This window comes from Eublepharis macularius, chromosome 4 (assembly GCF_028583425.1).
Source record: "Eublepharis macularius isolate TG4126 chromosome 4, MPM_Emac_v1.0, whole genome shotgun sequence".
In the NCBI taxonomy this organism is placed as follows: domain Eukaryota; kingdom Metazoa; phylum Chordata; class Lepidosauria; order Squamata; family Eublepharidae; genus Eublepharis; species Eublepharis macularius.
Window position 1 is genome coordinate 131310980 of NC_072793.1, and position 23252 is coordinate 131334231.

Sequence of the window (23252 nt, forward strand, 5' to 3'; positions counted from 1 at the left end):
ATGGATTCTAATGTGTGCATCTTAGGAGTGTACAATTTTAATTTTGCCATTTAGATTCAGATCTGGGGTTTTGGAATGAAGTCACCGCTGTTATTGTCTTGCTTTTGATAGCCCCAGGGCAGTTTCAGATTTTGCCTGTTTTTTTACCACTATATATCATGAATATATATGCATTTGGTGCATATGGCCACCATAATGCCTCAACTGTTCTTGTGGGGGGGAGCAGTGCACTGGGGTAGCTGGCTTTCCTTAGAATGGCCCCCAAGTGACACCAAATCCAGTTTTCCTCCTCCTTCCATTGACCCACTATGTTTTCTGCAGAAGCAGAGCACATACACACATTAACAGCCTCCAAAGATAGCAAATGTCAACAGGCAGGCGTGCATGCTGACAAAAAAAATGGATGATGCTTACCCAACAGGTCTTTTCCAGGACAGGGGGGGGGGGGTGAGGAGGGAAATGATACCCTGCAGCCAGCTTTGTTTAGAATGCCCTGAAAATGGCACCGAATACACTTCTCCTCCTCCTTCCATTGACCCACTAAGTTTTGTGAACTCCTGTTACTACCTGGGAGGAACTCCTACTTGCTCTACTTCTCCACCCCGCAGCCCCCCCCCAAAGTTCAATTTCTCCCCTCCAAGGCAACAGGTTGGAAGGAGTAGAGTGGCAGTTCTCCCCTGAGTTTTCATTGGCTGAAAGAAAATGCTGTTGCCTTGGAACTGCCCCCCCCCCAAAACGTTCACCTTCCGACCTCCCCTCCAACACATTACTTTGTTTTCAATTGGCTCATTTCCCTTCCCTGCACAATGATGCTGACCTGCCTGCTGCCCAGCTCACTGGTAAGAATCATGCCGAAACACACAGCATGAAAACACACCAAGAGATGGAGGGACGGTTTTGTTACAACTCAGTTTCCCAAATTTGGTTCAGTGTTCCGGAATCCACTATAATGAGACAAACTAGAAAAACTCATTTGTAATTTCAGTTCCTTTTCCCTGTTTCCTCTCCTAGTGCATTTTGTAACACAAGCTAGATTGCTGTGCCAAAAAAATCATGGATAAAGTGAAATTATGGTTGTGGATTTTCCAGGCTGTATCGCCATGGTCTTGGCATTGTAGTTCCTGACGTTTCGCCAGCAGCTGTGACTGGCATCTTCAGAGGTGTAGCACCGAAAGACAGAGATCTCTCTCAAGATCTTTCTTGATATCTCTGTCTTTCGGTGCTACACCTCTGAAGATGCCAGTCACAGCTGCTGGAGAAACGTCAGAAACTACAATGCCAAGACCATGGCGATACAGCCCAGAAAATCCACAACAACCATTGTTCTCTGGCTGTGAAAGCCTTTGACAATATAAAGTGAAATTAATTACTTTAACAATAAAATTAGTTGTGCTATTTCCAAGTACTGTAAAATGGGCATGAGAGCTCTCTCTTGCTACACATTGACGTGGTGTGGCAAGTTATTATTCTTTGTCCTTTCCTGCCAACAGCATCATGACATGCGTCAGGCAAGAAATTATTCCTGCTTAAAGAGATTGAAAGCCATTCGCAAGGCAGTTATTCCTAAGCCATAATACTGCAGACAACACTTTGCATAAAAACATCAATATGAAATGATATTTTGGTGTAGATAAGTTAACTTTTTTGGTTCGATAGCATATATGTGTTGAGACATTCTCAGCTCTATTGTCTTTTCCTTACCCCTTCACACTCCATTTCTGATTATTTTCAAATTTCATTCATTTTTGCATTCAGTGTAATTCTGAAAGGCTATGTGACTGGTGCCTCCCCTTGCTCTGCCTGATTTATAGCAGTTGATAGCTGGAAAAATAATGTCTCTCATCTGCTCAAGGCAAGAGAGAAGGGTGCCATGTCTTCAGCCGTCCTGGGTGAATCCAGCCCTTCCTGGCCCATAGACCTAGCTGCTTTGCCACCCCAGACGGGGAAAGCAGCAGGGCACACCTCTGGCCATTTGGGCACTCAAGAGGTAGGGTGGATCTGAATGTGTTAAAAGGCAGCTCTGCCCCCTGGCCATTCAGTGGTCACCTCATGCTTGGCCCACCCACCCACCTGCCCTGTAGCAGTGCAGGTTTCACTGGTCAATGGTTGCCAGGGCCAGGTAAGAATTTTTTCCTCTTACTCCCTATTAGCCATTGGGGAGAGGTGTTTTTTGCCTTCCTTGTACAGCATGCAGGGGTCATGGTTCAAGGTGGATCTGCAAATAGGTTGTTAGTGGCAGGATAGATTTTGGGAAAAGTCAACGGGCTGCTGAGCACCTTTGTCATATTCCCATTAGTGGGGAATTGGGGTCCGTCAGGACTTGGAGTGGCTGGCTGCTTCATGGCCCAGTTGCGAGGACAGACTGCCTGGTTGGGAATAGACATGGGCACGAACCACAAAAACCCCAAACCATGCGGTTCGTGGTTCATGGGGTTTCCAAGAACCAGGAACCATGAACTCCCATGAATTGGGGCAAGTTTGTGAACCAGTTTGTGGTTCATGGGGTTTAAATACCCCTTTCTGGCTGCTTTAAAAGGCCCTTTCCTGCTGATTGCAAGCGGCAGGTCCCTTTAAACAATCAGCTGGCAGGTGGCAGGGAGGATCCCCCCTCGCTGCCTGCCAGCTGATAGTTTAAAGGGACCTGCCATTTGCAAGTGGCAGGGCCCTTTAAATGGCCCAAACCCCACAAACCCTAGCCCCAGCCCCCCATTTTCAGCCTCTTCTGCCTCTGTACGTGTCTGCAGGGTGGAGAAGGTGGCCGAAAATGGCCTTCCTGTCCCTCAAATGGCTGCCATGGCCATTTGTTTGTATTCTAGTTTGTGCCCATCTCTAGTTGGGAACCCCTGGACAAGCAGGACCTTCCCCAGACTACACAACTTGCGTGGTTGGAGCTTTAATGTCGGCACTTTAACCACTTCACCTGGCCGGCTGGGTCCCAACCATGTGCATGGGTGGCTTGCACCTGGGGCAGCTGGGCTCACTCAGACATGTCAGGGAAGAGGTTCAGGGGTGACCCCAGGGCCTGACCTATACTGCTAGTTAGGCTCTTGCTGTGTTAGAGTGTATGTTGTTGTCAAATAAAAATGGCCCTTTAGTACCCAAGCCTTGTTTCTGCCTCTATTCCAACCTGGGGGGCAGGGGCAATAATTGTTTTTGTCTGCTTTATAGCAGTTGCTAATTTTTTATATAGACTAAAGGGCTTGTTAAACTCCACCCTTCCATTTGGGATCAGCTTTAATATAATTCTTTTCAGATTATCTCATCACTTTTCATGATAGGTATGCCACTACCTTTTCAAAGATGAGCAGTCTTTTCATATAAATAGTTCACTTTATTTATTTACTGAAGTATTTTTAGGATCCTGCAGAGTGATCCAAAGCAGCTTAAATACAGGGGGAAAGTTCCAAATTAGAAAAAGCAAATGTATGAACAAAAACAAATCAAAATCTAATAAAGGTCTGACAAACTCCTTCCCCCAGATGCCAGGCTAAAAGCTAAGGACCAGAAACCCTTTTGCTCTTGTTCTTCGGCTCATACTCAAGGGTTTGGCTCTCTGGTACTGCAAAGGTTAATACCAGCAGAAAGAGTTAGGTAAACAGTTGGTTTATATGTACCTCAGTTGTTGCCAGCCTGCTGCAGCAAGCCTACAGGCTCTTCCTCAGTTTTCTCTCTACCTTAACAAACACACTACAAAACTGGATACCAAAATGGTGTTATCCCATCAAAATGTTGGAAGTATTATGATGTCAAATTTCATTCTGCCAGCCTTGTAAACTAGCTTTTCTTTAACTCTGATTAAATTGAAGCAGAATTATCCTTGGAGTGCATTTTTCTTCTATCATTTATATTCCTCATTGTCCATTAACACAGTATTGCCTAATTAATTGTTCTGTAATTTGTATTTTTCTATAAATCACAGCAAAGTGATTTGATTCCAATTAACCTAATGAACTAATTTTTGTACATTGTTAGATTAATTTTACTTCTCAGAAATGTTATGCTCATTTACCAATAACATTTCAAAAGTGATCTCAAATAAAACTGTCAAGTGTCTGAGCTGAAACAGCTAACATGCAGGTCTAGGAGGGGAGATATTCAGAAAAATGCAGATGACAGAGAGTAGAAAGTATCTAATTGGATCTTCTTGTTCCAGGCAAGTGATTTGGTTTCTTGAATAGCAGTTTGGATGGAATAGGATCTTCAAAAGCAATTTGTGATATCAGAGTCTGCTACTTTAAAAAAAAACCTCAGCTTTCTAGCTATCTCTTTGGGTCTCTAATACAATGTACACAATACGGGTGATTTAGAATTTTTCATCCTTGCTATTTTGACCTGAAAATTTCTATTTCGATTTTACTCACCCTATATAAGAATTAAGCTCGTAATCAAGCCTTTGATTTTATGCCATTTATTTATTGCTTCTTCACACAACATTTTCTCCATAAATTATGCATTTTTCAATTTTATTTGTCCAGCAAAAATCAGTTTTTATACAACATCTATTGTGCATATAAATACTATAGAGTATGCATACACAATTTGAATGGACTTACAAAGCCAGCTGATGAAACCATGAAAAATAAAAACAAACAGGACTTGCAAGAGGGCATGTCATTTCCCCCTGAATCTCCCTCTTCAGCTATTTTTTCTTTCTCTTTCATTGCAGCCCCTAGAGCATCTCCTTTTTCCTTTTCCCTTCTCTCCTTCTTGCAGTCCTGCCATCCTGTTATCTGTCTTCCTGACTTCATTTTCCCTCTTTCATTCCCCAGCAGCTTCTCCATCAAAAGAGTTGTGTAGTTGTCACTAATAGGCCAGACTCAGTTACACAGTGCTGGGCCAGGCTCAGTTGCATGGTGGCCACTGAGGGCTGAGTGGTGTATGTTTCTGGTAGTCACCTCCAGGCCTGTCCCCAGCAAGTCCTCCTCTGCCAGGCAACATGACAGGAGAGGGGGACAGCAACCTTTTCAGAGCTGTTTTGACCTCTGAGTCCACTCCTGATCCCCCGTGGTTTTGCTTTACAAAAGTACATAAAATATAGGTTAATAACAAGTTTTAAACATTAGGCCAGAATGGCAGGCTATATGTGTATGCTAAAAATTGCTAAAACATTCTCAATACACAGTTGAGAATGTACAGTTGAGGTACAGTTCAATGACCAGCACAAAGACAGACCATGGTACCGTTCAATGAAAAACACGACGACTGTTTAAACAATTTTTAGCATGTGCATGTAGCCCGCCATTCAGGTCTTATGCAGGGCTCATTTTGAGGGGGAACACGCCAGAACGCCGTTCTAGAACCTCTGAAAAGAGATCACATGTGTGGTGGCCCTTTTCCTCCCTGCTGCCTGTGTCTTTAACAGCAGGCAGCAGAGGCGGTGGCAGCAGCAGCAGGGGGAGCGGCCAAATGGGGAGGTGGCCTGTGTGGCCCGTCCTCCCAGCCTGCAGGCCAGTTGAGGCGGTGCACAGCCCGCAGTGGCCTCTGGAGCTGGCCCCGCAGCCAGCTGGGCTGCTTGGGCCTGTGCGGCCCGTCCTCTCAGCCTGCAGGCTGGTCAAGGTAGTGCACAGCCCACAGCAGCCTGCAGAGCCAGCCCCACAACCAGCTGGGCCATTTGGACCTGCACAGCCCATCCTCCCGGCCAGCAGGCTGGTTGAGGCAGCCCATGGCCCACAGTGGCCTCCAGAGCTGGCCCCGTGGACACCCGGGCTGTTCGGACCTGCACGGCCTGTCCTCCTGGCCTGCAGGCCAGTTGAGGTGGCCCACAGCTCGTAGCAGCCTTTGGAGCTGGCCCCGCAGCCAGCTGGGCCACTCGGGCATGCGTGGCCTGTCCTCCCAGCTTGGAAGCCAGTGCAGGCTCCGCGCAGGCCGCAGCAGCCTTGGAGCTGGGCCTGCACCTTTTTCCTCTGGGCCTGCAAGCGGTGGTGAGTGTTGTTATTATTTATTCCCCCCCCCCAGGTATCTGTGTTTTGTTGGCTTTGTTCTCTGTGGTGAGCTCTAATCTGTCTAGAAAAGCGCTATAGAAACACACTGTGTTATGTCTGCTCTCCCCAGATGTACAGTGTGCTCTTGCAACATTAATTTAAAAAAAACCCTGTGTTTTGCTGGCTTTCTTCTCTGTGGTGAGCCCTGATCTGTCTAGAAAAGCACTATGGAAACACACTGTTCTTGTTACAGTTATGATACTGTTCCGGTGATGTCAGGAGGTGTGGCATATGCAAATCAGTTATGCCAATGACACACTTCCGTTGATTTCAAGGGGGTGTGGCATATGCTAATGAGTTATGCTCATGAGATCCTGCAGCTATTTTTCTATGAAATGACCCCTGATGTTATGTTTTAAACTTATTTTTAACCTTTAACTCTCTTTGAATATATTTTATTTTAGGTTGTAACTTGACCCGTCTATTCCCCCCCTGCTTGTTTGGGTTGAGTTTATGGCAGTCTTCCCCCACACTCCTTTTTTCTTCCTTGTTTTTGCTTTACAAAAACCAAGACTTGGGGGGGGGGCTATAATATTGATGTGGTTGCTTAGCTACCTCCAAAATGGCAGCTGAGAACTCAGTAGATATTATTTTCTTAAAGCTGCAGGCATTGTTTCTATTATTTTGTGGATTTTTAATCTCCCAATGTATTCTTTAGATTTCAGATCTTGGTGCAAACTTGGGACCCTTCAGGATTGCAGAGAAATCCCTGGCTCCATTTTATGGACTCATTAATCCATGCTCTATGGACCAATTCAGAATTTGAAATATGAGATATATACGTTGATATGTACGTTAAACTCATATAAACCATCAGGGGTTATGAAGGCCATTTTGCACTGGGACCTTTTCTCCATTCCTAATTGCCAAAACCCTTTACACAGATCTACAGTGGATATAATCTTAGCAGCTCCTAAGGTTTCCAGTAATGCATCCACTCTGGGCATTGGATATGCATCTGACTTTGTGATTGAATTCAACTTCCTATGGTCTATACAGAAGCGGATAGTGTGATCTGACTTCGACACTAGTACCACTGGTGATGCCCATGGACTGGACTAACAGATCGCTGTATAATTCCTAGTGCTAGCATCTCTTTCACCTCCCTTTGTATATTGTTCAGCACCTCCCCATTTGCCTTATGTGGCATTCTGATAGGCAGGTCATCTCCTGTATCTATCTGATGCTCCGCTAAGTGTGTCCTACCAGGTTTAGAAGAGACCAGACTCTGAAACTTCTCTAGGAGCATATAGATTTTTTCTTTGACGTTAGGTTCTATATGATAGTCCCACACCAGCTTTTGAAGTATATTGTCCCCCCTGGTCTCTTCTAATAAATCCATAAGGGTGACTTCCTCCACATCCACCTGTCTGACTATTTGTAAGGTGTTGTCCTCCCTGGAGTAATAAGGCTTCAACATATTCAAGTGTACAATCTTCCACCTCTGGTCATTTTTATTCCTAGAGATAGCATATGTGAGCAGGTCTCGCCTATTCCTTACTATAAATGGTCCTTTCCAAGCTCCTTTTAACTGATTGGTTTTTACAGGTAAAAATACCATTACTTGCTCTCCCACTTCAAAAGTTCTTTGCCTGGCATTCCTGTCATACCAGAGTTTCTGCTTTGCCTGTGCACTTGCTACATTACTCTGTACCTGCCACATCATGTCTTCCATTTCCCCCCTGAGACTTAATACATAATCCACTACAGATGTTTTTCTTTCTGATATCTTTCCTTCCCATTCATCCTTTACTAGACTAAGGGGTCCCTGAGGGCAACACCCATACTTCAATTCAAATGGGAGAATCCTGTGGATTCTTGAGGTACCTCCTTATATGGGAAGAGAAAATAAGGAAGCTTGTCATCCCAATCATTTGGGTGATCCTGCATGTATGCTTTAATCATGCTTTTTAAACTGCCATTGAACTTTTCCACAAAACCATTGATCTGAGGATGAAATGCAGTGGTTTTCAAATGCTTTATGCCTCAGCATTCCCATAATTTCAGACTTCCACTCTCCTCTATCCTTTCTTTCAGTCTCTCTCTCTCTCTCCCACTCCCTTCCTCCCCATACCTACTCTCTTCAACTCTCACTTTATCTCTCTTTCTCCCCCATATCTACTGCCACTCTCTCTCATATAAACACTTTTTATCAGTTTCTCTGTCCTACTAAAATTATCACTCCATCTCTATCCCTCATCACTTACTTGAGATCCCACTCACAAGCTATGCTGTTGCTCTAGCCTCATGCTGCTGCAGCAGGAGGGATACAGTGGGTGATCCAGTAGAAAGTGGGGCAGGCAGGGCTCCTATGTGAAAGGGATAACAAGCAAGATCCTCCACCAATTTCTACAGGGTCCCCTCCCCAAGGAAACTGACAAGGCATGTGTTCTTTGAAATAAAGAGTAGTTTTTATTTAAAAGAGAAAACCTGCACACACAAACAAACAAGAGGCAAATAAATGGTTTACACAAACACACCAGAGTCCTAGGAAATTAGCCAGAGTTTGGAATAGAGTGTGGAATTCAGGATAGTTACCAATCAGAGGAGTAGAATAGAGTAGCCCACAGAGGAATAGGGCTTTGAACATCCAGTGTCTTCAGCCAGGGAGGAAGGCTGAGAGAGATCCAAGGGAGCAGTGCTAAGATTCAAGTAAGTGCCCACCACTCTGCTTGATCTGGTTGGGGCAGAGCCAGGATTCTTATAGGGCTGAATGGACCCTGAGGCTGGAGAGTGACTTCAGCCAGTAAGACAAAAACCTTAATGGTTGTCTCCTGGGATGGACAAAAGGTTTGAGTGTCTTGATTGGTTCTGCTGGAGTGTGACAAAAAATCTAGATTGGTTGCTTCTGATGTCTTACAAAGAAACTGTAGTTAATTAAATGTTCCCAGAACTGGCTGATGAATTTAGAGTTTTGATTAAATGTTCCCAAGAAGAGTTTTAAACTTTTCAGAGCTGATTGATGGCCCTTAATTGCAGGACAGGATCTAATCAATGGGAAGAGGGGAGATTGGAATGTTCAAGGGGAGATGACTCACAGGTGCCTTTCTTGACAGAGATAGCACATCCACAGCTTGGGAGGGCAGGAACTAATTATGCCCAGTCACTTGGCAAGTACTCGCATCCCATTGATGTTTCATTCTCTCAGACAGGAGCTGGAAATGCTTTGCTCAGCCAGGTGGCTTGCTAATGTGGTAGGAAGTACATTACATTCAGTGGCTTATGATTCATATCATAACTAGCTATTAAAACAGCAGAGGCCAGATGGACTGCTCACAGCATGGGACCCTGATCAAAACCAAGTATCATTGGCTTGCTGTTACCATGAACAGAATAATAATAATAATTGTTCATTAGGTAAGGAATGGTAAAGAAAAAGAAGCAGGATTGTTAAATAACAAATTTTACTTATTTACACAGTGCACATTGCAGTAAGGTATTCGTGGTGGTGAGCCATTCTTTTGGACCCTATTCTTTCTTTCTCAGTCTGTTTTGCAGGCTTTCACTGTCTCTCTGTCTTGCTTAGGACAAAAAGGTAGAAGATTATTAGAGCTAATAGGTGTATTGCTTTTTGCAACTGGCACCCACAGATGTGTTTATTGGCAACTACGCCCTTTCCCCCTAAAAGTATCTCTTCTCAAAAACAAAGAATGAATCCTGACTTTCCCCACCTCCAAGAGCAGGTGTTTTAAAAGGACCTGAGAGGTGTCTCCTTGGTGCATGTAGGAAAAACTCATTCAGATCACCTATGTGAACAATAGGGGTGGGGGGACACAGTGTGTACTCACAGGGAAAAAATGAGCAAACAGAATCAGTAAGACTCCCCAGTTAAGGGACCTAGCAGGGACACTGAACTGCACTATAAATTAAATGTACATGAGGCACAATTACTATTGGGAATAATCCCCAATAAATATAGTGACACACAAGATATAAAGATAAATAATGGGGAAGGAAAATAGGGAAAATGTAATGAGTTCATTTTATCCTCCATGGGGAAGGGACAGGTGCGCCGAGTGCCCACATGGGAGTGTCTTCCTCCATTAACTTTGGAAAGCAACTCTAATCCCTAGATGCTAAAATCCAACCAGCTCAAGCTCTCCCTTTCCCTTCCCTTAAAGAAAAAGGACAGTGCGGAGTGAGATTTCTGATTTGTAAAAATCAATCACATTCTTAGGCTTTGTTCCAGTTAGCCAGTTCCTCTACTTGTTTATTCAAAATATGACTGAGGATGATGGGACTTACTTGCATGTAAATATGCGTAGGAGGACTGCGACCTTAAATTCCTCCCTCTCTTCTTGTTTTCCATTTCCCCACCCCAAATCCATCCTACATCTATCCCTGTTCCATTTACCAGCACCAAACTCCTGCAACTATTCTGACCTAGATCCAGGGGCTGCCACCTTTCTTTTTCTTTCTGGTTCCTACTCCTCTGCCTCTCACAGCAGCTTGAACTGCAGTAATAAGGGTTTGGTCTGTTTGGTCAAAAATTCAGTTTGCTGATTTCTCTAGATCAGGCTTCCATTAAAGGCAGAGGAGCAAACCAAGCATTTTTTAGTTAATTGGCAACCCTGTCTGGAACTTCCACAGCTTTTGAGACATTGATCTGTATTTCCTTGGTTCTGATGCTCATTCTGAGCAACTATCCGGAATCTTTTTTTTTTGCCTCACCAGGATCACAGTGCAAGGTTTCATAGTCCTGCCCTCACAATCATATTCTGTTCCAGGCTATTCCTTGATGAGAACTCCCCCTCCCCCACCTCTAGGGGCTCATTTATCAAACCACAATCCTGTTCTTGGGGTAGAGAAGCCTCTTCCTATAGCTGAGGAAATGGGCAGGCAAATCATGGGCTTTTAGCAAGACAGATACTAGGAGGAAGAAGAGGAAGATGACAAGCAACTGGCTGCCTCTGATCATCCTATGAGGGAGAAGGGACATATGATGTACAGGCTGCCTTCCTAGTGAGCAACCCAGAGTGTGAGGCTGGCTGGCTACACAGATGCAGGATGTAGGCAAGCAAGGGAATCTGAGCCAACCCCCACCATCCATCTCTCATTCTCTGTGTGTACTAATCACAGCACTCTGGCAGCAGTCGAAAATGTAGAGGAGAACAGAGGAACTCCAGAGAAGCTAAATTGTACTGTGTTGGCTGTCAGAGATCCCCTGATCAGGGCCCTCAACCTGACTATGGACCCTAGAATGTTGTCCCCACAGTCCCCACCCCTCTCAGCAGCCTGGTCCCAGGGTTGGGGCACTTCCTTTTCTGGTGGCATAGTGGACAGTGTGCTCTGCTGCTGCCAGCCCCACCCCCATGCAGCATCACTGCCTCAGAGGCTTCTGAAGAGAGGTAGCAATAGTGGGGCTGGAATCATTGGCTGCCATGGTCTCTCCTCCTTTCCATCCCCCGGTGCCACTGCTTCTGACTCTGCTGCACATAGTATCACTGCCTCATATGATACTATGTGCAGCAAAGTCAGATGCAGTGGCATGAAATGGGAATATTTACTCATCCCAAATTTTCTAGAATGCTTGTGAACCACGTTACTGTCATAGTTTGAGGGAGGGGCTGACACAAAGCATATCAAGGGAATTTGCTGATATATGTTGGGATGATTCCACAATCCTGGGTCCTTTGGCTGTTTAGACATTGTATAAACTCCTCATGGATCACTTCAAATCACTGGATTGCTTAGAGTTTATGGAAAATATCCTTAAAATGTTGTAGAAGGGTATTAGATAATTAAAACAGTATGAAAATAAGATATATAGAAGGAAGCAAAGAGTAATACATGGTGTAGAGGTTAAATTGATTTATATTGAAGGTATGAAATGTTAGTAATGTACTTAACGCTATGTATAACAAGGGACAAATTGTTTGTCCCATATAGATGAGACCAGAATGAGTAAGATAGAGTATAGGCTACTAAAATGATTATTGAAGAATATATGCCAGAAATGTATTATTTAGTTGTTAAGTTAAATGGGAAGGGAAACAGAGATAGCACTGTGATATAATAGATAAGCTTAGAAGAGAGTGAAAGTATATGTTTAATAGGTAAAATAAGTTTGGAACGAGTAGGGGAAAATAGACAAGGGGTTGGAAAACTGTTGGAAGTCATCAAAAAGGGGGGGGGAAGGGAGGGGGTTAGAATTGGAATATTTAAAAGGAATTGATTGTAATGGACATAAAATATTTCTAATCCAATAAAATTAAAAAAAAATGTTGTAGAAGGGTAAGCTATAGATACACACACATGTACAAAAATGAGCAAAATGGAACTGTGTAGCCCTTTGTACAGGCTCTTTTTCATTTATGTAAGTTGAAGGTAAACTCTGTTATTGAATTTAGAAGCATGAAATAAACACAGATATATAAAGAAAAAAACCCGAGAAGGTCACTAACAGCATAAATACCGGTGTCTATTTATAAAAGGTAAAATGTGTTTGGCATAAAAAACATCTGCCATAAGGCTTGACATAAACAGAACAAAATATTTGACATGCTAGGGGTAGAGAAAAGGTGGGAAATTCACATAATCTCCTTTTTCTTAAGATAATGTGTGTGTTATGTCCCATCATTAACAGACTTGGTCAGATCTTGCAACCTGGAGGACATGGCTTATTTTATTTAGTCAAGCCACCTCGATTTAGGTCTTCCTCTTTTACTACTGCCTTCTACTTTTCCTAGCATTGACTTTTCCAAAGAATCTTGTCTTCTCATAATGCGAGTACAATAGGCTCAGTTTTGTCATTTTAGGGAGAATTCAGGCTTGATTTGATCTAGAACCCTCTGTCTTTTTGGCCGTCCATGGCATCTACAAAACCCTCCTCCAGCACTACATTTCAAATGAATACATTTTCTTCATCTCAGCTTCCTTCATTTTCCAGCTTTCACATCCATACATAGTAATGGGGAATACTATAGTTTGGATTATCTTGATCTAGGTCCCCAGAGAGGTATCCTTATCTTTAAGGATCTGTTCTTTTCCCCTCACAGCTGCTCTTCCAAGTCTCAATCTTCTTTTGATTTCTTGGTTGCAGGCTCCCTTTTGGCTGATGACTGAACGAAGAAATAGAAAACCTTAACAATTTCAGCTTCTTTATTGTCATCTTTAAAAGTGTTCTCACTACCAATTTTCTCTATCACCCAAGTGCAGACAGGCAGGTAGAATAATTGGCTGAATCCCACCCCTGTCCCCCAACCAAACAGACCTATGTTTCCCCCAGGGAAGTGTCTTTCAAATTGCTATTGAAAATACAATGCTGGACAAGGTGGACCTGTGGTCTGATCTAACAGTCCACTTTATATATTCCCATTTGTCCAGGTTTCATTTCTAGAAATGCTGTGAATAGTATAAGTGTTTTAGAATGGAAATCTGAACATTATTGTCTTTCAATTGTCTCTTAGTTTAATTGGCCAAAACACTTTCAACTATAAACTGTATATTTGTGTGTCAAGCACTGACAAATTTGCTGAGACTTCCTTATGAGCCAGATTATAGATGAATGCAAATAGAGGTTCTGACTTGGAAGATAAAGGGAGATAATTGTAATATCGAATGTGTGCATCGTAATTTATTGTTATATCTGTCTGTGACAGAACCTCTTTTAGATTTTAATTAATCCCACTTAGCATTTAAGTGTCCTATATATCTGCCAACATGGGTTTAATTCCTAGTTGGTGTTTATTAGCAAGATAATTGTGCTTATTACTTAAGCACAGTGCCTATCTGGCACTTAGCCCAGATGGGGACTTTTATCTTCATTGTATCGGCAAAAAGAGTTGGATTAATTTCAGGGAAAGCAGATGTTTTACCAATTAAGAGGAACTTCATAAAATTTTGTAACCATAAAAATAAGTTTGTGCTTAGTGCACATTCTAAGAACAATGAATATCAATGTAATGAAAGAAAAAAATGAACCTTCCAGTCAGTGTGACACTGAACTTTTTCCTTTGGCAGTTTAATTGTTGATATATTTTTACCCAGACTGTGGTGATGTTCAGACAAGGTCTGGACTCCACCGCAGACTACGAATAGGGGAATGAATTTTTCAAAGTTTCTTCATGTAGGATGTTCCTTTAATCAAGCAGCATATCAAGGCTGTGCTAAATCTTTCTCTCCGGCTTGCTAGTGTTAAGTACAACTGATCCTCTTGCACTCTCAAGTAACTGATCCACTTGCACTCTCAAGTAACACAGTGCAGAACACTATGAGGCACCCAGTGCAACAGTTCATCTAACACAATGAAGAGATTATTTTTCCTCGTCAATAATGAGTAATGAAAGCTATGTGCACTGCAATCATTGAGAGTGAGAAGAGGCATCAGTCATGCCCATCTTGCACAAAATTAAAACAGATGCTTTACTAGTTTTTCATTCAGATGTATGCACAATTTAAAACATGCAGCTCCCCCCCCCCATTCTTCACACTCAAGTTCCAAGGCTTATTCTTAGCTATATTGTTAAGTTAATTGCCAAATAAAATTGCTGCTTTGGAAAGCAATTGTTGTATTTCTTTCATGCAAGTGCTAAAGCATGAAGGAAAAAAAAGAACTAGGCATGCAAAGTTATAAGTAAATAACTGAATTGAACTTAACAGATACTGCACATGAAAAGCACGTAAATACTTAACTGAAACATGCAATGATGGTAATATGCTTTGAAGCTTTGATGCACAAGCACAAAAGAAGCTTTCAGGTTTGCTCTCTCCAGGTTTGTTCAGAGGATGCCCCAATTCCACAAATGCATCTGTTGGGTTTTTTCAAATTGATAGATAAGAAATGATTTTGTTAGGAAGTGGAGGCAGTAGCTGTAAGATAAATGAATTAACATGAGTCCTGCTTGCAAGTTACAGTGAATGTATGTAAAATCCATGCACAGTGTATACTTGATTTTTCTTTATATGTGCATTCAGACATTTGATGGTACGTTCAACATATGTAAAGCTGAACATGTGATTTAACTGCCAAATTTATCCAGTACTGGTCCCCTGTTTCATTTGTAAGATGAATGTATGTTGGCTCTTTCTTACAAACAGATGCATGCACTAAGGGTGTGGAAGAGGAAAGAAACAAGCTGGAAATACATCCAGAAAATGCTGTTTCATTTTTAAAAAGAGTTTCTGGAATAGTGAACCAAATCTGGGAAACCAAGTTTATAATGGCACACTCTCACCAAAACATTTGTGTGTTTTGTTTCAGTTTGTACCTTGCAGCAGCAGCACTAGGCATTAGCTTTGCACAGCAATATCATCACCAATCAGATCCCATGAGGAGAGACCCCTTACATTTATTAATTACCTCTGTTGTCAAGAAGAGGGAATGAAAACCATGTGCTTGAGTGCATCTTGTTTTCCCCATTGCTATCTGGGAAATGGCATTGTCTCCCTACTAAAGAGAAGATGCCTCCTCACCTATTAACTTTAGAATCGTTTGGAAGTGGGAATGTGCAGATTTCAGTCACAGGCTGCAATTCTAAAGTCACTTCCTTGGGAGAAAGCACAAGGAAAAACTAAAAGTTAATAATTTATTGGCACTATAGAAAAATAGAAAAGCGACTATAAAGCAGGATTGTTTTTAATGCTGCCGCCTCCACCCTGCTATCCCTTAGCCATCCAGTTTCTTGCCATAGTGTGCATCCACTTTCTTCAGAGTCCATTGAGGTGAGTGTAGTATAATTGAGAAGAAGGTAATGGTTTAGAGGGAGGACTGTATTCTGTGTGATATTAGTCCCGTTAAGTGTAAATACAACTGCCCCAAGGAGCCTGGAAACCCACATTGCAAAGAACAGGTCTGAGACTCATGATAACAAAAAAATCCAAATGCATTAATTCTGAGCTGGCAATGCTCTTGCCCAGGGTGGGGGGCGTCAAGGTGTATACTTGGTTAGGAACCTCTGAATCCAAAACCGAAACAGAGTTTTTTCAGTGCACACCTCTGCTATGAAGATACATGTAGGGTGCACATGCGGTCACTATAAGATGAGAACAGGACCATGATGAATGGTCATTGCATAGCAGCTTTACATTCTATCTTTGAGCATCTCTGTCTTGCCAAGAAAGGAGACAGGTAATTTAGTTTTGATGGTGAGGGGGATCACTGTTTTGTCAACTGAATATGGCTGAACCTAGTATGTATTCCCACAGCCGGCACCAGGGGCTCTGGCGCCCGCAGCCACCCCCATGTGCACGCAGACGCAGTGCACATGCACACCCCCGGACTGCATGATGACATCATCACATGATGACATCATCATGCAGCAAAGCCGGAGCCATTGCCTGGTGGGTGGCTGGGGTGGCGCATGGAGGCTACCTGCACTCCGCACACTGCCCCGGCTGCCTGCCGTGCCTGGCCTGCAGCTGCTGCACCCGGCTGGGGGCATGTGGTGGCAGCAGCGTGGGGCTGGCCCACTGCAGCAGCTGCAGGCCAGGCATGCCAGCTCTGTGGCGCTCGCCTCCACCCCCGGCACCCATGGTGCCAGCCTCACCGCTTCAATGGTGGCGCCAGCCCTGTGTATTCCTTCTTCCCTTACAGTGAGAGACCATTCAAAGCCCTGTGCACAAACTCCTAAAGATAGCATTCCCAGTTCTTATGGCTGCAAGCCCCACTTTCAGGCTGGAAGTTTAAGCTCCAGACATACAGCCTTGTCAGGACAGCCCCTCACCTTTGGCTTCTGGATAGGAGTCTGCCTCCTTTTTTTTCTTGAGGTGCAAAATATTTCCTTTCTGAATGAGGTAGTTACTGCACAGCCACAAGCCTGTAAAGTCTGAATTTGCCAGCTCTCAGCAAACATGGGGATAACATTGGTGCTTCCATCACCATGGAGCTCAGAGCTCCCAACACTGCAATTGGGCCAATCTATCCTCCTTTTCTTCTTACTGGAAATTGTGGACATGGAAGCAGGATGCTGAACAAGAAAGAAATGGATTCTGTATAGGAACACTTGAACACATCTTGGTTTGCCCTTCTGAAGGGGCATTGCCAGAGAAGCAGCTCACCTGCCTTTCTACTTAGGTATCAGACCTGGGTGAGAATTTCCACTAGTGTTTTGGAATAGAGCACAAAACAAATGGTCCTCAATCTTCCCAAGCAAATGGACCAGCCCAATGCCAGTGAACATCCATTCTGTTCTTCACCATTACCTATTTAATTTATCCATTGCTCATTTGTTTATTTTTCCTTCATTCACCACTCCATGTAATTACAGGCTGAGCCAATGCCTACTCAGAACTAATTCTCAGTGAGTTTGCTACCAAGAAAGACTGTAGTGTTAATTTTTTCTTTCCCTTACTTCTATTCATGTTTTTCCTCTTTTATTTCTCCTTAGCTCCCCACTTTATTTTTACTGTTTGCATATTCCGTTTTCTTTTCCCTGTTCACCGCTGTGTTTCTTAGCATGCTCATGTCTCTTTCCCCTGCTATAGGAAAAGTTATATGCTTTATTACTCAGAAGTAAGTCATACTTAGGGATGAAAGAAAGGGAAGGAAAGAATGACAGACTGGAACAGAATGCTTTTGGGGGTGCTTTGTGTTTATTGCAAAATTGGTGTCTGGATTATGATAATTTATCTGGGTTGGCCCGATATATGCTGTGTGTGGGAGGGGAAAAAAGAGCTGAGGTGTGTGAACACGACAAGACCCATTGCATATTCTTCCCTTGTGTCCACTCTGCCTTCTCACTGTCTCTCAGATCACATTTGCTGGCTCTTCTTCAGGCTTGCCTCCACCCTCCACCACCTCATCTTCCTTCTCAACACTGCCTCTATGACCTCTTGCTATGACAATTCAAAATTCTGCCCATACTTCAGTGGTTGTTGTTGTTGCTATTCAAATAAGTTGCCTTTTTATACCCAAGTTAGCTTTTTAAATTAAACTAAATAGTTTTAAAAATAAAAATTGAAGAATCCTAAATATTGAGACATGGGTATAATTCTAGTATCTGCTCTGGTAAAGTTGATGATGGTTTTCTCTGTCTCCAATAACCGTTAAAGTTCCAAGCAGACAAAGCTGGGCTACTTTTCATGTGATCAGCATAATATGCAGCCCTACTGTCAGTGTTCTGTTACCTTGACTCACCGCCTGTTATAAAATCTATCTGATTTAAGTTACTGATGATGGCAGAAGCCAAAGTCTTTTTCCTCCTAAAGCTTTATCTTATTCATAGTTATCTCCATTGTCAATCACTAAATCCCTTATACGTTTCAGTGAGTGACAGCTTTTTCCTAAGGATCTAGAATGTCATCAACTACAGCACTGTGAAGAGGTTTCCCCCCCGCCCCTCATCTTTCTTAATATAAATATATCTTATTACCAATGTGGCCAAATCTGTGGATACTTAAATCCAGAGACTGGAACCATGATTAGACAAGATGCATCTTTATACAACCCTGAAAAAGGCCCTAGGTTTGCAGAAAAATCTTATGCAATGTGGCAGCACCTGGCACCCCTGGGGCACCTACAAAGGAGTGGGTGGAGGCAAGAGGGTGAGCGGAGAGTGAGAGTCAGCAGCAGCAGCAGGTGACCAAGTAGAAGGGGCTGCAGATGAGTGAGCCAACAATAGCTTCAGGCCAGGAGCAGGAAAGACCTAGGAGAGGTGGGTGGTGGAGGAAAACCACAAGAAAGGGGCCAGCACTCTCGAGATGGAGGTGGGACTCAGCAAGAGGCATTCAGCTAGCAAGGTCAAGAGCAGCCAGCAAAGCTGGAGGCACAGTTGGTCAGGACCAGTGGCAGCAGCAGGCAACCTGAGACATGCCTTCCCATCTGATACTGCAGCCACTGAGTTAAAGGGGCTAGCTTCACAGACTCTAAGCATTCAGGTGAAAGTTGCATGGGGGAATACAGAGGCAGTATGTTCATGAGAAACCTGGGATGAGATAAAGGACAGTCACTTGAAGCAACAAGGCGGCACCTGCTCTGAGGCCCCGGGGAACATCACATCTGAATTTTTTTTAAAAAAGTGGGTTAAAACAAACCTTCAAAATAATAGTAGCAGCTCCTGCAGCTTTAAGAAATGCCCTCTCAGAAGTTATTCTGGGAGTTGTGAAGCAACTATCATAGTATTGCCAGCTTTCAATTCTTGTTTCTGTCAGGAAAAGGCAGGTAGAGGTGCCAGTGCCCTTTCTGGGGCTGTTTTGACCTTCGAAGGATGACTCATAGGGGCCAGGTCCAGCAGCAACCACAGAGTGACTTGCTACTATGCAACTTGCATCACTCAGCCAAGCCCAGCTGCTTGTCGCCATTCAACAGTCCCCATTCCATGACAGCCAGAATGTTGTACTGGAAGAGCTACAATAGGATAGTGGTTAAGTGATTGGGCTGCAAATCAGCACTCTGCTGGTTCAAATCCCACTACTGCCATGAGCTCAGTATGTGACCTTGGTTAAGCCACTTCTCTCAGCCTTAGCTCCCCAACTGTATAGTGGGGATAAAAACAACACTGACTTTGTTCACCACTCTGAGTGGGGCATTAATCTATCTAGAAGAGCACTATATAGGCACAGTTCTTCTTGTTGTTGTTGTTCTTGTTGTTTCCAATTATGCTCTGGAAGAGCCTGGTTTGAATGTGCCATGGAAGCTCACTGCAAATTACACATTTTCGGCCAGTTACAGCCTAACCCACCTCACAAGGCTGTTATGGAGATAAAATAGAGGCGAGAATGATGTAGAATCATAGAATCATAGAGTTGGAAGGGGCCATACAGACCATCTAGTCCAACCCCCTGCCCAGTGCAGGATCAGCCTAAAGCATCTCTGACAAATATTCATCCAGCCTCTTCTTCAAAACTGCTAGTGAGGGGGAGCTCACCACCTCCCTAGGCAGCTGATTCCACTTTTGAACTACTCTGACCGTGAAAAAGTTTTTCCTAATGTTCAGCTGGTACCTTTGTGCATGTAATTTAAGCCCATTGCTTCTGGTCCTACCTTCTGCTGCCAACTGGAACAGCTTCTTGCCCTCCCAAAAATGACCACCTTTCAAATATTTAGAGTAATCATGTCCCCCCTCAATCTCCTTTTCTCCAAACTAAACATTCCCAAGGCCCTCAGTCTTTCCCCGTAGGGCTCAGCCTCCAGACCCCTGAGCATCCTCATCGCTCTCCTCTGCACCCTCTCGATTTTGTCCACATCCTTTTTTTTTTTAATAAAAATTTTTATTGGATTAGACACATATAGAATTTATTACAATCACATTCCCTTAAATTTTCCAATTCTAACCCCCTCCCTTCCCCCCCTTTTGTTGACTTCCAACAGTTTTCCAACCCCTTGTCTATTCTCCCTCTATTCATTTCAAACTTATTGTACTTATTATAATATACTTTCAAACTCTTCTAAGCTTATCTATAGTAACATAGTGCTATCTCTAATTTCCTTCCCAAATGGGTAAAAATATGACAATCTTAACTTGTCTTTTTCAATAATAATAATAATCATCATTTTGGTATTCTGTACTCTATCTTACTCTTTCTAAGTACTTCAAAATGGGGCAAACAATTTGTCCCTCCTTTCTTTTTTTTCTTCTTGTAGAATTGCTTTCTCCAAATCTGAATTCTCCATTCTTATCCCTCCCTTCACACAGTCCGAGTAATAAAGATCTCTAACTTGTCTATATTGAAACCAGTCATAATTTGGAGACAACTCTTGTTGCGTCCTTATTCTTATTTTAGAAAGTTCTATTCGCGTTATCTCCTTGTACGTTAAGCACTGTTGTTCATTATCAACCGTTCTCGGATCTATTACTTCATATGGAACCACCCAGGAGGGGATTCCTTCTTGCAGGTAGTCTTTGTACTTCTTCAATTTTGTCCACATCCTTTTTGAAGTGAGGCCTCCAGAACTGCACACAATACTCCAGGTGCAGCCTGACCAAGGCAGTATAGAGAGGGGCTATGACTTCCTGTGATTTCAATGCTATGGCCCCTTTGATACAAGCCAAGATTAGCCTTTTTTGCCACCGCATCACACTGACTGCTCATATTTAGTTTACAGTACACTCTTACCCCAAGATCCCTTTTACATATACTACTGCCCAGAAGTGTATCCCCCATCCAGTATTTGTGCTTCCCATTTTTGTGGCCCAGATGTAATACTGTGCACTTGTCTTTGTTGAATTGCATCCTATTCACAGTTTCCCACTTCTCCAGAGTATTCAGGTTTTGTTGAAGTTTAATTCTATCTTCTTGGGTGTTTGCTACTCCTCCCAATTTGGTATCATCAGCAAATTTAATGAGCAGCCCTTCCACTCCTTCATCCAGATCATTGATAAAAATATTGAAAAGTACCAGGCCCAAAACCGAGCTCTGCGGCAGCCCACCGGACACCTCCCTCCAATCTGATGAAATGCCATTGACCTCCACTCTTTGGGTGCGGTCCTCTAACCAGTTCCCTGTCCACTGAACTGTCCTATAGTCCAGTCCACAGTCTTCCAGTTTGCCCATCAGAATGTCATGGGGGTCCTTATCAAAAGCTTTACTGAAATCCAGATAAATCACATCAACAGAGTTCCCCCGATCCAGTAAGCTGGTCACTTGATCAAAGAAGGAAACCAGGTTGGTCTGGCAAGATCTGTTAGGGACAAAACCATGCTGACTTCCCCGGATCACTGAGCGGTCCTTCAGATGCTTATTGATCCCTTTAAAATCTGTTCTAATATCCTCCCAGCAACAGGAGTCAGACTGACTGGCCTGTAGTTTCCCAGGTCATCCTTCTTCCCTTTCTTAAAGATTGGGATAACATTTTCTCTTCTTCAATCTTGTGGCACATCCCCAGTCCTCCAGGAGGCCTTGAAGATGATGGACAGGGGTTCTGCAAGTTCTCTAGAAAGTTCTTTCAGCACTCTTGGGTGCACCCCATCTGGCCCAGGGGATTTGTATTCATCCAGTGCAGCCAGATGCCTCTCCACAACCTCTCTGTCAATGTCAATTAGCCACTCAGATGTCCTGCCACATTTTCTACTATCTCTAGATGTGCCTGAGTTCTTCAGGGAGAAAACAGAGGCAAAAACATCATTAAGCCTGTCGGCTTTTTCTCTGTCCTGCATCAGAGTTTCTCCATCTACTCCCAACAGTGGTCCAATTGCCTCTTTTACCTTGTGTTTGCTTCTCACATATCTGTAGAAGTTTTTCTTATTATAGCGAGCCCTCCTGGCCAGACCCATCTCGTACTGAGCTTTGGCCTCTCTGATGGCTGATCTGCAGTACCTAGTAACCCTCATATACTCCTCTTTAGAGGTCTGTCCTTCTCTCCATTTCCTGAACATTTCCTTTTTCTCCCTTAGCTTATTCTGGAACTCTCTGTACATCCACATTGGTTTCTTGGAGCCCTTACCATGTTTCTGGCTTGCTGGGATAGTGAGGGCTTGAGCTTGCAAAAGCTCATGTTTGAGAAGGGCCCACCCTTCACTTGCTCCTTTCCCTTCCAGCACACTCCCCCACGGAATGACTCTCATCAAGCCTCTGAGTTCATCAAAGTTGGCCCTACGAAAATCTAACCTACAAGTCTGGCTACGAACTTCCTTGGCCCCCCACAGAAACTGGAAATCAAGGAGGACATGGTCACTTCCCCCTAAGGTCCCCACCATCTTCATCTCATCTCCCAATTATTCCCTGTTGGTTAATATCAATTCTAGTATGGCCGAGCCCTTTGTAGCTTCCTCCACCTTTTGAAAAAGGAAGTTATCGACCAGGCAGGTCAGGAAATTGCATGATTCATGACGCTTTGCTGAGCCTGTCTCCCAGCACACATTGGGGAAATTGAAGTCACCCATAATTACAAGGTTCTGATGTCTGGATACTCTACCAATCTGTTCAAAGATGGCAGCATGTAAGCTGTTTAGAGTTCCCATTGGGGAGAAAGGTGAGGTATAAATGAAGTAAATAAATAATAAATATAGCTGAATATGGCAGAGTAGCAGAATAAAGTAGGTTGGTGGGTGAGTGTGAAGGAGATAAGGAAGCAAGGAAAGGTTACTAAATGTGGGCTGCCAAGAGGAGGGAAAGAGGCAATAGTGTGGTGATGGAATACAGGGGAAAGTGAGGTATCCCCTGAAATCATTGCAGGTTCATCACCACCACACTACTAGGTCTGGCTCAGCTGGCACCATGAAATTTGGCCAGTTTTCCCAGTGAGAGGCTGACAGGGTAAGGGAAAGAGGGGCTGTAGATAAAGGTAGGTTGGCTGGAGGTTGGAAAGGAGAAAAGGAAGCAGGGTAAAGGGAGACAACACAGAGACATTTGAGGAAAGGAGAGGAAATAGTGGGAGAATAAAAATGAGATGCC